Source organism: Rhipicephalus sanguineus, unplaced genomic scaffold (genome assembly GCF_013339695.2).
Source record: "Rhipicephalus sanguineus isolate Rsan-2018 unplaced genomic scaffold, BIME_Rsan_1.4 Seq2551, whole genome shotgun sequence".
NCBI classification, from domain to species: Eukaryota; Metazoa; Arthropoda; class Arachnida; order Ixodida; family Ixodidae; genus Rhipicephalus; species Rhipicephalus sanguineus.
Window position 1 is genome coordinate 37,904 of NW_023614882.1, and position 13,197 is coordinate 51,100.

Consider the following 13,197-nt stretch of genomic DNA (forward strand, 5'->3'; position numbering starts at 1 on the left):
ATATCAAATGCATTTTTCAAACGTCATTCGTTGTCGCGGCGCCTTGTTGAACGCAGCAATCAAAGCTGGTCTCAAGTTAATCCAGAAGAATCACCCCCTCCCTCCATCGACATCATGAGCCGGAATTGAATGAACAAGCTAAAGTAGGCCAAAATTTCCAGAGGAAAAAAAAAAAGGACAGCAGAGAAACCCGTACCAAGAAATATAAAGAACATAGCCGGGACAATTCCTCGGCCGAGAACTCTTAACCACGTCACTGGCGGATAACATGACACAAACGTGCTTGTCCGCGTGGCCTTTGTGGCATCAAGGGGCGTTCCATTTTGACGAACACACACACGATGCGTTGTGTCCTTGAATGCTGTGATGCTGTGATGCTGTGACGGCAAAGGGCTGCGAGCCCGCCCGGCCCGGCCCGACGTACGAAAATACAATCGCAGAGAACCTTCAAAAAGCCGGCCCGGCCCGGCTTTTTGAAGGTTCTCTGCGAAAACAAAACATCGTTTTCTGGTAATTTGGCATTTTATTGAGCATATCGAATATGATCAAACGACACGCGACGAACAGTCTCTATTACACAGATTACAAACTGTCGTGCAAAACAGCAAGCAGTCCCACGATTCCGGCTTCAAAGAAGTGCGGCGCTTTTGCTTTATGTAGCCCGCCGAACTGAAGTTGCGTTCGCTGCTTGCACTTGTCGCCGAAATTGCTAATATCTTTTTGGCCGGCCTGTCAAGCTTGGGATATCTCTGCTGCTTGTTTTTCCAGAAGACTAAAACCTCAGATGGACAGGCGGACGATTCCATAGAGAGATAATCGGAGAGCTCCCCTTTTGTTTAAAGTAGCGAATGGGAAAGGAAAAGCGGTAAAGGGCGGTCGCGGAAAAGGCGCTGTATGCATGCTGGAAAACAATTCCCGCTGATTTTCTATATTTCGGGCTTGAGTCGGGCTTCGCGCCGGGCCCGAGCCCGGCCCGATAAAACTCCAAGTAGCCCGAGCCCGGCCCGGGCCCGAGGAGGAAATGCGTCGGCCCGCCCGAGCCCGGCCCGCGGGCCGGGTCGGGCTCGGGCTTTCGGGCTACCCGGAGCCCGTGCACACATCTAGTATGCCGATGACGTGGCAGTATGTTGTACATCGAAAGAAGGTGTCCAAGAGACAATTGACGTCGTTAAGAAATTTGGCCAAATTACCGGAAGTCGAGTGAACTGGGGGAAGTGTCTGGGGCTATGGCATGGTGAATGGTCATCGGTCCCTGATGCTTTTGCCAACATTCGGTGGTTCAGAAGTCCAGGAAAGTAGGTATACCCCTTCAACACTATAAAAGCACCGATGAATATTGGACTGAGCAGGTGCAGCAAATGCGAGAAAAAGCAACACGGTGGAACGCCACTTGTCTCTCAATGTTTGCGCGAGCCACTGTATGTAATATGTTTTTTATGAGCAAGTTGTGGTATGTGATGCAAGTGCTAAGTTGTACACGAATGAATGTGCAAAAGTTTCATAGAGTATTCGCTGTTTTTGTGTGGGGGTCAACTTGGGAAAGATGCAGTAGATCGAATCTGTTCAGACGAGTTAAAGCAGGGGGACTTAGCTTGTCGCATCTATTTGTCCGGCAGCTAGTTAATCGCTTTCTCTTCTTTCGGGACGTGCAAGATCCTTTTCTGCGAACAGTGTGCCAGCTACGCCTTTGTCGCGTGCTACCTAACTTTGTTGTTAGCACTGCAAACATGCCTGGAGCCACGCGAGGCTTTTTTAAGGAAGTTGTGGACAGCGTCCATTTTCTGTCAGTGAGGTTCTCAAATGAATATCTCTTTACAGTCACTCGAAAGAAATTAGATAAAGACATATGTGATATGATTTTTCCAGTGCCTATGTATAGGTCAATAAACAGTGGAGGCGAAGGAAAAGATGTACTCAAATGAGTGAAGAAAATGCAAATTCATTCAGGGGCAAAAACTTTCTTTTTTAAATTACATTCGGGTACTTTATCGGTGCGGACATTCTTGGAAGAGCGGGGTTTTTACATGCAGTGGGGTTCTCATTGTTTTATCTGTAGAAAACCGGAGACAATAGATCACGTATTTTTGCACTGTTGGGAAGGGGTCTACTTCTGGGATGTTTTACAGAGAACGCTCAAGAAAGAGTTTCCTCTGCATCCACTTGGAATCAGGTTTTTGCAGATAGAAAACGAGGATGGGATGCCTTTTGACCTTATTATGCTTCTTGGCCTCCACTGCTTATGGCAGGCGAGAATGGCGGGGTTTCACTGAGACCCTGACAGGCGACCTGCACGTGTGCTTTTTCGCGAGAACATTGTTCAATACATAGATGTGCTCAAACAACAAGACTTTATTCCTGACTGGCTGGCCAGGGTTGAACCTCTGGCATACCTTAAATTTATTTTTTATTATTTTATTTCATTAATTTTTTCATCTTGACACATTATTGTAGCAATGTGTATTATTACTGTAAGTGGTGTCTGTTATTGATGTGCATGTGACGTTAATAAACCGGCAATAAAGGAAAAAAAAAAAAGTCCGCGTGGCCTAATGGATAAGGCGTCTGACTTCGGATCAGAAGATTGCAGGTTCGAGTCCTGTCGCGGACGGACGGCATAGTTTTTTTTCTTTTTCTCATACGTTGTCCTACATCTTACAATGTATCCGGACACATTCTGTTGCAAGGGCGCACCATACAGTTCTCCGTTTCACAAATGTCACGAGGATGGCGACAACTAGATCGGCTCGGGAAAATTCTTTTTTTTTTCTTCTTCTTTTTTTTTTAATTGTACATTGGCTCGGGAAACTTTTTTTTTCTTCCTTTTTTTTTTTAATTGTACAAGGGGTACACTCACGCGTCTTTTTTTTTTTAACCATGCGTGTCAATAATGTAACTAGTTGCATGTAATTGTTTGCTACAAAAAAAAGTAATTTAATTAGCTTGAGCGCTAAGGAGAAAGAAGTCATCTATGTATTGCCCGCCGAACCGGCTGAGGCGGTGCGCTGCCAAGCGCGAGGGCACGGGTTCGACACCCGTGCACTTATATTTAGTTAACAGGTAGGCAATCTTAATCCGGAATGCACGGCTATGCAGTGTGCCTAATAATCGTATCTCGGTATTGCAGGCAGTCACAGTTTAATTTTACAAATAATTAATTGCATGTAATTTCTATACACTACTGACCGAGAAAAACGCTCACATGCACACAAGTAAAATAGGATTGATTTATTGCGCATGGATAAAAGCATCGAGGTCAAAACCTACAAGCGCTAAATGATGCCAATAAAACTACAAATACAAAAGAATGTTCTGCGAAGTCCAGCGTTTCAGTGTTAGCGCATGACATCCCGTACGGAGCCACGAAGTGCTCAACGAAAAGAAGAACAAAACCAAAAGAAGCCGGAGCAGGAGAGAGCGATTTGAAGGCGCGGCGAAGAAAGCCAACACGCTTCCGCTGAAAACGTGCTTCTTTAAGTGCAGATTTTTCTTCGGATGATTAACCCCTTGAGAGTTTTCGCCGTACACGTACGGCAGAACCTTCCCGGTACCAAAGGGTTTTCGTCGTACGCGTTTATTTTTAAACCGCACGCATTCTTCGGTCATTTATTTTGCTTGGCCTGTGCTGCCACACCTCGGGAATACGTGGAATTTTTTTTCATGCACCAATGTCTCTCCGTTGTATCTTTTTTTTTATTTTTTTGCTTCCCAAAACGGCGCACCGGCTATCGCTTGCCCATCCGAGCGCGTTCGCGGTGCAGCTGGTTGAAAGTGCGCGCCCTTTTTCGATCATTTCTCTTTCTTTGCATGTGCTGCCACGCTTCGGGAATGCGTGGAATTTTTTTCATGCGCCGATGTCTCTGCGTTGTTTTTTTTTTTTTTTATGCTTCGCAAAACGGCGCGCCGGCTATCGCTTGCGCAACCGAGTGCGCCCGCGGCGCGGTTGGTTTCAAACGCGCGCCTTCTTCGATCATTTCTCTTGCTTCGAATGTGCTGCCACGCTTCGGGAATACGTGGAATTGTTTTAGTGCGCCGATGTCTCTCCCTCTTTTTAGGGGCGAAGCTCCTTAAGGCGGCACCCGTTCGTCCCTCGTAGTCGTAGTCGTAGTAGTCGTAGTGCGCAACCAGTCTTACGCTTTGACCTCCAAGGTGGTGCCGGTGGGAGATTTTTCCTGTGCATTGTTGAACGATAAAACATTCGCAGCGTGGGCGTTAACTAAAAGCCGAATTCTTCTGTCTCACATTCCCCATTAGCAGCCATTGGCATGTTCCAGTAGGAAACGTTAATAGAAGTAGAAGTGTAAGTGTTAGCTAAAAGCCGACTTCTTCTGTCTCTAATTCCCATTAGCAGCCATTGTTTACCTCCAAGTAAAAATTTTGTTCAAAACGCCGTTGATTGATGAAATAAACCAACGAAAGACGCCAGATGTTTTGTAAAAGCAAAACGAAAGAACGCCAGATGTTTCTAAAGCAAAACGAAAAGACGCCAGCTGCTTAACGAAAGACGCCAGATGTTTTTCTAAAGCAATGGTTTTCTAAACAATGAAAATTCACAGCGTACATGTAAAATTAATGTGAGCTGCAAGTCGTCATAACTCATCGAACCTTTAGTATAAACGCGCCCGATCTCACGTCGGTGATGATGTACTGGGCAGAATTCACGGCAGATTCACGGTTTACCGATGACCCTCCGCAGCTTCGCCCACTCATCATCATTCACTCCGTGGATATGCTGTGATTTTTTTTTTTTTTTTTGCTTTCCAAAGAGGCGCGGCGGCTTTCATTGCGCATCAGAATGTGCGCACGCGGTCCGGCTGGTTTCGGTTTCGTCCTTCGGGTGGTTTTCGCTTCTTGTGCCCGCGAAGCTGATGGCTGTTTGGTTTCTAATCTCTCAAAGGGTGACCGTTTGTTACTCTCTCGTTTATTGCTCCCCGGGGCGCGATTACATCTGTTTCGTGCGGCGCTAAATTACACAAACACCGCCGCCGTGATTACGTTTCCTGTTTTGGCGTCTCGGAAAAACTAACTGCGTCTTGTTGGCGATAAGACGAAGGATTACTGTAGCTTTTCACTCGTTTTGCTTTTCGGAAGGGCGCACAACCATAGAGTTTTCTTCCGTGCGCTCACTGACGCAGTTCGCTTACGCTATGGAAGCGCACGCCGGTTGCTCTGCTGCCGGTGAGTCGAGCAGCGATTCTTCCGATGCGGAACTATTCCCAAAGTGCCGAATCAGAATCTGATTCATTGGATTTCAGTTTGTCAGACGAGGATTTTTTGACGAGTTCAGACTCCGATGACGATCAAGGAGCGACATCTGAAAAGCGTGCGCGGCGAGCCATGCTTCAGTGACTATCACACACTGAAAAGTTTTAGTGTTAGAGCGCGAATATTTTTAACCGGAGAAGTACTCTGGTGGGCTTATTTTTGTATGTCTGTGAGCTATGTTTATTACAATGCATATATTTTATTTACAAGAAGCTGTTAAGTATTTTTTTAGGATTTTGTTTGATTTTACTACGAATAACAAAAATGTAACAACAAAAATGATTTTTTTGTCACTTTACGGTCACGAAAAAAATAATTAGACAATTTTTTTTCTGAAATAGAATCGTCTGAAGAATATATTTCAGCAATAAAAAAATTACACATTTTTGGACTGGAATTCGCGAAAAAATTCGACCCTCAAGAGGTTCAGTGCCGGCAGTGAAAAAACTTGAGAGGAAATTGCGCAGCGGATAAAAACATAATGTGAAGTTGTGAACGAATTTTCACACTCCATCGCTTCAGCTTCTTGCACACATTAAGCAATTTAGGGCACTTTTAAAAATACAAGCACGTAAAGAGTCAGACTAAAAGCCCGCCATTGACGAAGCATGCACTGTCGCCCTATCAGCAAAAAAGTGATGTCTTCTGTCAATTCAGTTTTCTAGGAAACCGCAGTCAGTGGCGTAGCCAGAAATTTTTTTCGGGGGGGGGGGGGGGGGGGGGGGTTCAACCATACATCATGTATGTTAGTGCGTGCATTTGTATGTGCGTGCGTACATATACGCAAGCAAATCTGAAAATTTTCGGGGGGAGGGTTGAACCCCTCCACCCCCACCCCCCCCCCCTGGCTACGCCCCTGCCCACAGTATATGACAGCCTTTCGGGCAGAAGCAGTGCACAGGGTGGGCACCAGAAGCGTTTTCTTCTGTTAAATCTAAAAGATTACAACATATGAAGAGTGGAAAAAACTCCGACATGTCAAGTGGATTTTTTACGTTGGCCCACCTGCGCTCTCCTCGACGGCGTTTTAGCTAGTGGAAGTGAAACGCAATCAGTCTGTGTGCGCACGCACCACGGAAACCTCGTATCTTACGCAGTGGATAAATTAGTCAACTGAGGAATCTCAGCTACGTACGAAAGTGTACGTGACGTGTGCAAATTCGGAAGGCACGAGAGGTGCCCAGGCACTGCCCTCGTCGATGGCTAACTTCGACACAGCCCGAGCTCTGAGCAAATTTAATAATAATAATAATAATAATAATAATAATAATAATAATAATAATAATAATAATAATAATAATAATAATAATAATAATGGATGTTGAACAGTATAACCGGCGGAGCGCGATGCCAGTTAAAAAAATTAAGGCATCTTCGCACTAGGGGCGCCAAGCCTGAAGGAAGTACGGAGTTGGGCAGCCTTCTTCGTTTCTCTTCGGTTTTCTCTTTCTTTCTTTTCCTCTTTTTCTGTCTTTTTTTTTCCCCTCTTTACTTCTACTTATTTCTTCCTCGCTCTTTATCCATTTCTTTCCCGTTCTATTTTTCTTCCTATTTTTCCCCTTTCTTTCTCGCTCTTTATATTTCTCGTTGGCTTCCTCTTTTTTTTTTATTCTTATACGTGGTTTTTGCCTGGGTTACGCCAAGCGGCGACAGCATACGAAAGGCCGGGCCCCTCAAGTGCTCGGCACATAAAACGCTGGTTCTGCCATCGCACGTGTTTTCTGAAAAAAATCCAGACATGTCAAGGAAAATTAAGACCCAACGCCGCCATCTCCACAAATTAAATCAGAGCTGGCCATTTGTTGACTATACATCCTCCGAGATGAAAGCAACTACACACGGGACATTTCTAAAAAAAAAATAAAATAATAAAAACGTTCGTTGTGAATTCAGACTTTCGGTAACGCGCAGTACTCACGCTGTGGCGGGACCGGCAGCATGGGCTAGTTGGTGATTTGTGGCGGTTCTGTGGCGGTGCTTTGGACTGAAATTCTGAAGGTTCTTTAGCAAAACAAACGGATTTTGCTAAACATCTATTTTTCTGGCGGTGCGCCCCCATTTCAATCAAAAAGGAGCTTCCTGATCGAACCACTGATGTTTCATGAGAACTATTTTCCAATTACAGTCTAGCGGAGTCTTTCCCAGTCTCTCATCCCTTACAAAAATGCACTTTGCGTTTCAATTGACCACGAACCGAGGCCTTTTTGACTCAATAGCTGGTCAATTAAACGGCAGTTTCTAATGAGTGCCCTCATTAAACACTGAATTGACATTAGGTTTGAAATAGTCAATTGACTCTCAGTCATTTTATTTTTAATTGACATATCGTTAAGAAAGTTTTAATTGACCCACGGTCACTACACGGTCACTACACGCTCGTTCATCAACGGGATCGGTGTGCTCGTACCTTTTCATTTGAACATCCCTTGTACATTTCATTGCAATAAATGAAATGGTATAAGTAGTAAAATGGTATAACAAGGCTCCGGGGGGGGGGGGGGGGGGCTGGGACGTTAATGTATTCATTTTAAAATAATTTTGCTTGGTGTCCCGACTCCTCAAACTGCCGAAGGATTCCTTGTTAGCAGAATTCCTGTGGCCGTGACGAGACGCAGTCCTTCACAGCGTCCTTGAATTGGTCGTCCTAGTTGAAGCGCTTTCCTTTCAGGCGTTTTTTCAGGGGACCAAACACATGGAAATCCCAGGCTATGAATGCTGGCCCGTTTAACACCTTCCGCTGTCAGAAATCGGATAACGCCCCGCCACAACTCAATCGCCGAATTTTGCATTGTGACAGGCACTCACTGCCTCACACGCACTACCGCGTCCATTGGACGGCGCTCTTTATAAGTTCTTCAGAACTTTAACACCTGTACAGGAAGGAAAAAAGGAGTTTGGTTGTCCCCAAACACCCTTTCAAGTTGGAACAAATACAAATTTCTTGGCGAATTTTTGTTGCAAGTTAGAAATTGTGACTGCTGCAACAGATAGAATTGTGCAATAAATAAATTTTCGTGTCACATCGCTGCCAAATTCTAGCGTCACATATATACGTGTACAACAGGTGTTCAGAATCGTTAGACAGCCTTGAATAAGTACAGCACATGCTGTTAAAGCTCCCTGTCATGTATAATACACACCCCTGTAGCATAATTACAAAAAAAAAAAACTCAAGCTAAAATAAAATGTCAAATTGTGCGTCCTGTTTGAAGCCATATATCAGCAGACAAGCGCTGATGAAAACGCACCCTAGGAATTATAGAAATATGCTTCAAAAGGGGGTGGTTTTGGCAACGTTCTTAACTCATACTGAAAATCACAGTGTGGATTACCACGTTGCGAATTCATAGCCCGTGTCCTCTCTTTCGTCTTGTAGTTCACGCTCTGAATATCAGTATAGACTGCCAACATGCCCAAAATACCGTCCTTTTGAAGCCCAATTTCAATTTTTGAGCTCGCAGTATACTTTTGTAGTGTTTTTCTTTTTTTCCTGCGTTTGATTGTTGGGCCGCAAAATCCGTGGGGCCCGCATGCGGTACGCGCACAGCAGGAGCGTTCTCGACAAGAGGACAATGGCTCCGCGTTGTCACTCACAAACGCAATCTTCACTGCCCCAAATTTGATAAACAAGCCTCTCAGCGAAGGCGCAGCAGGAGTACATGCATCTAAGTGGAGAAAAAACACACACACAAACACAGACAAGAAAACTAAAGAGACAGTCTTCGTGGTAAATGGTGATAGTTGAGTACTTCACTGATGAATTTATCGCACCGTGAAGTCAGCCAAGAAAACGCAACCTCTCGACGGACGAGATCACGAACACATTCTCCAAGTAATCACTTTGCAACGAGTGACAAAGCCGTTCGTGCAACCTGCACAGCGGCAGGTTCACTCATTTGCACTGAGGAATTATGATGACATAGAAGAAAGACTTTCTAGCAAAAGACACACGCTGAATAACGACACGCCTGCAGAAAAATCAGTGCGCGGCTGCTAAAAAACGTTCAATACAAGCCGCACGTGCGCATCTCCAGAAAGTTAGAAGAACGTTTTCACAATACTGAAAAAAAAAAGATATGTATTTTCAGCGTATTATTACGTTGTAATACAGCTTTTTTTATTACGGACGCGGGTTGTCGAGCAACTTAAATGTACTCAATACAGCAGCGAAAGCATATGTTCTTTGAATGCATTAACTTTTAACTTGAACGAGCATTACAAATCACGCAAGTAATTTTTAGTGCACGCAAAATTGACTAAACTGTTACTACGGTCCCTAGAATATACTGGCTAGTCTGCCGTCTCCGCGCCGTCCCCATGCAAGGCCGCGTCCGCGCAACGGATGCTTGCGCAGGGGGCGCTGCGGTCCATCGGAGCGCCTGCACGGTGCATGTCGCGCAGGAGGAATCGGAGGAGTATCGCGCCTTGCCTTTTATTTTGCGCTCCCGCATGAACTCCACGTTTTCGTTCTGTTCGTGTGGGCAGAGGCTGGAACATCTTGAACCGACCAAACATTGCATTGAACGTCGTCTCTTGTCTGGACACTGCCGTGATCACACTAAGATCAGTGGTGGATCCAGACACTCATTTAAGAGCGCGCAGTTACTGGAAGCAACACCAAAGGGCCAAAAATTGGCTTTCATTTTTTTTTCTTAAGGAGTTACTGTTATCACAAGACTGTCATCATTATATATATGCTGTTAAATTGTCTTTACGAAGGTACCAAACATTTCTAAGATCAGTATTTAATAAGCAAACAATTCTCAGAGTAAGAACGTTACTTCAGATATATTTAGTGTGCTAAAGTCTCGTAATCATAAAGGTTGGTTCTCGATGTGTTACGGAGACAATAAACGCAATGCAGTTCTCAGAATGGGTGAGTATATTAATTACAGATATGTTGGAGGAGATTTTTTTTTAACGATAAGCTAAGTTCATGCGATTTCGCTCAAAGTGTTATTAGATCTATTTACTGTCCTACAATATATATATATAGACAAAACTTTATTTTTGTCCAAGCTTGCTGCGGTCCAGGGAGGCGGCAGCCGGGAGACTATATAGCTATAGTGCCTAGAATATACTGTATACATTCTAGGCACTATAATATATCTCTACAATGAAGCCACAAATAAGTTACGCCTCCAACAGGCTGAGACATTTACAGCAGAAGCTTGGCACATCAGAACCATGTGTATCAGCCGAAGAACAGACATATGGTATCTTTAAATTTCCATGAGTACCTTGCCACAAGGTTCGAAATTATAAAATGAAAGGAGTGTTGGCTTTCATAATGTGCGTTGTATTTGGTTTTTGGCTCCTCCACTGAAAATATATAGCAGGGGCGTAGCCAGAAATTTTTTTCGGGGGGGGGGGGGGGGGGGGTTCAGCCATACTTTATGTATGTTCGTGCGTGCGTTTGTATGTGTGCGTGTATATATGCGCAAGCAAAATTGAAAAATTTCGGGGGGGGGGGGTTGAACCCCCCAACCCCCCCCCCCCCCCTTGGCTACGCCCCTGATATATAGGTTCGTTCTTCAATGACACTGTTGCACGCCGAAATGAGCGGGAAATATGCTCGAAGCGCAGCACAAGAACACATTCGCGGCACAAGAAATACTCAACCAGATGCATCGTTCAATGTCAGTTTGTGGACTGCTCGCCCACCGCACATGTTTCGCGCTGCTTATTTATTTCGTTTGCTTTTTTTTTTTGAGGTATAGGGATAGCTGACCGTTCTCTCGCATCGTAGTACAAGGTATTCGAAATCGGTTACATTTCCAAAACAGAGAACACACATGACAGACTCGCGCTGCTTTTCGCCTTTCGGCTATTCACGTTTAGGTTGTTCTTACATGCCCTCGTGAAAGTATCAAAATAAAAACACTATTTTTTATACGCTTTAGACCACCGAAAAAGAGCCTAAAGTGTCCCTCCAACAAGCGACGATCGAGGATTCGTCACTGTACGATGGATTCACGTGAGAAAAGAAACAGATGGTTTCATTCCTTCCAGGCTGTCAAAGTGTAGGTGATGCCAAGCATCACGAATGCTCATATCCATTCCAATGCATTTGAAAAATTAAGGATGGCACCCTTTTCAACTTTTCGGCGATGAATTAAGTCATTGGGAGTTTATTTTTGTGTTCCGACAAAGTCGAGAAAGCTTGTGGCCCCGTGGAGCCAATTCTCAAAGCTTTATTAAAAATATGAACAGGTTAATTAGAATAATGACCTCCCGAACGCCAAAAAAAGCCCTCTACCCAAATTCACCTAACTGTGCGCTTCTGAAAGAATTTCTGGGTTATTTAAAAGAATGTATTAATAATATTAATAATAGCTGGGGTTTAACGTCCCAAAACCACGATATGATTATGAGAGACGCCGTAGTGGAGGGCTCCGGAACTTTCGACCACCTGGGGTTCTTTAACGTGCACATAATATTTAAAAGAATGGGAGACACATATGCCACCAACACAATTGGCGGTTTCCTTTCATCGAGCACAGCAGAAGGGCTCCGTGTCACAATTGAGAGCACAGTGCAGCTGCTCGAATTCCTCAGGTCTGCTGGTTTTAGATATTTGATGACCTCAAATTTGAGCCACGACAAGCTGGCAAATATATTTGGAATTTTTCGGCAGTCTTCTGGCACAAATGATCATCACACTGCTGCTCAGTTTTTGATTACTATAAATGCCCTTGCATTTTACAACCTCGCAAGACCACCAAAGTCGGGGAACTGTTCGCCGCAAGTCATCAGCTATCTTTTATCTGGGAATGACATAAAGTCACACACGCCTGCCACAATTGACGTCGTTGACAGCCTCATTGATGATGGAGACTTCAGTGGCGCGGAGACTGCACTAGCGTCAGGCACAGACCACAGTGCATACGTGGAAAAAAAAAGCCACGATATGCTGACTTACTACATTGCTGGTTATGTGGCGCGTAAGACACTATAAAGAAGACACAGTGCCAGACTTGTGCAACATGTCTTACATCAGACAGAAACACAGCTACGGGGAGTGATCAGGCCTTCCTATTCACAGCGCACTTTGATAACGGAGGCCTGATATACCCCTCCGGACTATTCAAAGCAGCTATTGCAAAACTTGAAAATACCTTTACCACTTATTTCAGCGTGAGTAAGCTGCATGAAAAGAGCATTGTGGATTTCAGCGCTTTCTTGAAAAAAACAGATTTGCCTCATCTGGGATGTGAAGAACATTTAAATTTTTTCATCACAAAAAGCCTCCATGAAGTTCTGCATTTTACTTAGATTCCGCTTCTTCACGAAATCACTGAACTGCGAAAGAGAATTAAAGCGGCAAAGAATTAAGCTGCTAAAGACGAGAAGATCCAATTAAATGACGCTGACGAAACCCATGTCAAGGAACCAATAAAGATTAAAAATTCTGATGCTCTCAATTCTGTCTCGTGAAGTGATAAGCAGGACGGATGCACTGAGGGATGGTGGTCATCACTGGGAAACTTGTGTGACGCCAGACTTCGTGCTCTTCTGCAACTTTAACTAGCGCTAAGGTATTCCTTACTTATTTGTACTCAATATCACGTTCTGTAATAAAAGCAAACACCGCAGGCCTTCGACGTGAAAAGGTAAGCAAACGCGAGAGCGCGGTTGTAAACGGCTCCGCCAGCCCACCCGTAAGCGAGAGTCGCGGGCGGGGCGTCTGCTCAAGGAACTCCGATTGCGCGCAGCGCCACCGCCGCAGGCATCCCCGAGAGGACGCGGCGGAGAGCGGAGACGGCAGACTAGCCAGTATATTCTAGGGACCGTACTGTTACTACGGTCCCTAGAATATACTGGCTAGTCTGCCGTCTCCGCTCTCCGCCGCGTCCTCTCGGGGATGCCTGCGGCGGTGGCGCTGCGCGCAATCGGAGTTCCTTGAGCAGACGCCCCGCCCGCGACTCTCGCTTA

General features: G+C 44.9%; 1 non-coding gene across 1 annotated transcript; it reads left to right on the forward strand.

Annotated features, from left to right (window-relative positions):
• Window positions 1-2,535: 2,535 nt before the first annotated feature.
• On the forward strand, window positions 2,536-2,608 carry Trnar-ucg (transfer RNA arginine (anticodon UCG)). The gene has a single exon. It is a non-coding gene; the product is annotated as a tRNA-Arg (tRNA).
• Window positions 2,609-13,197: the final 10,589 nt, after the last annotated feature.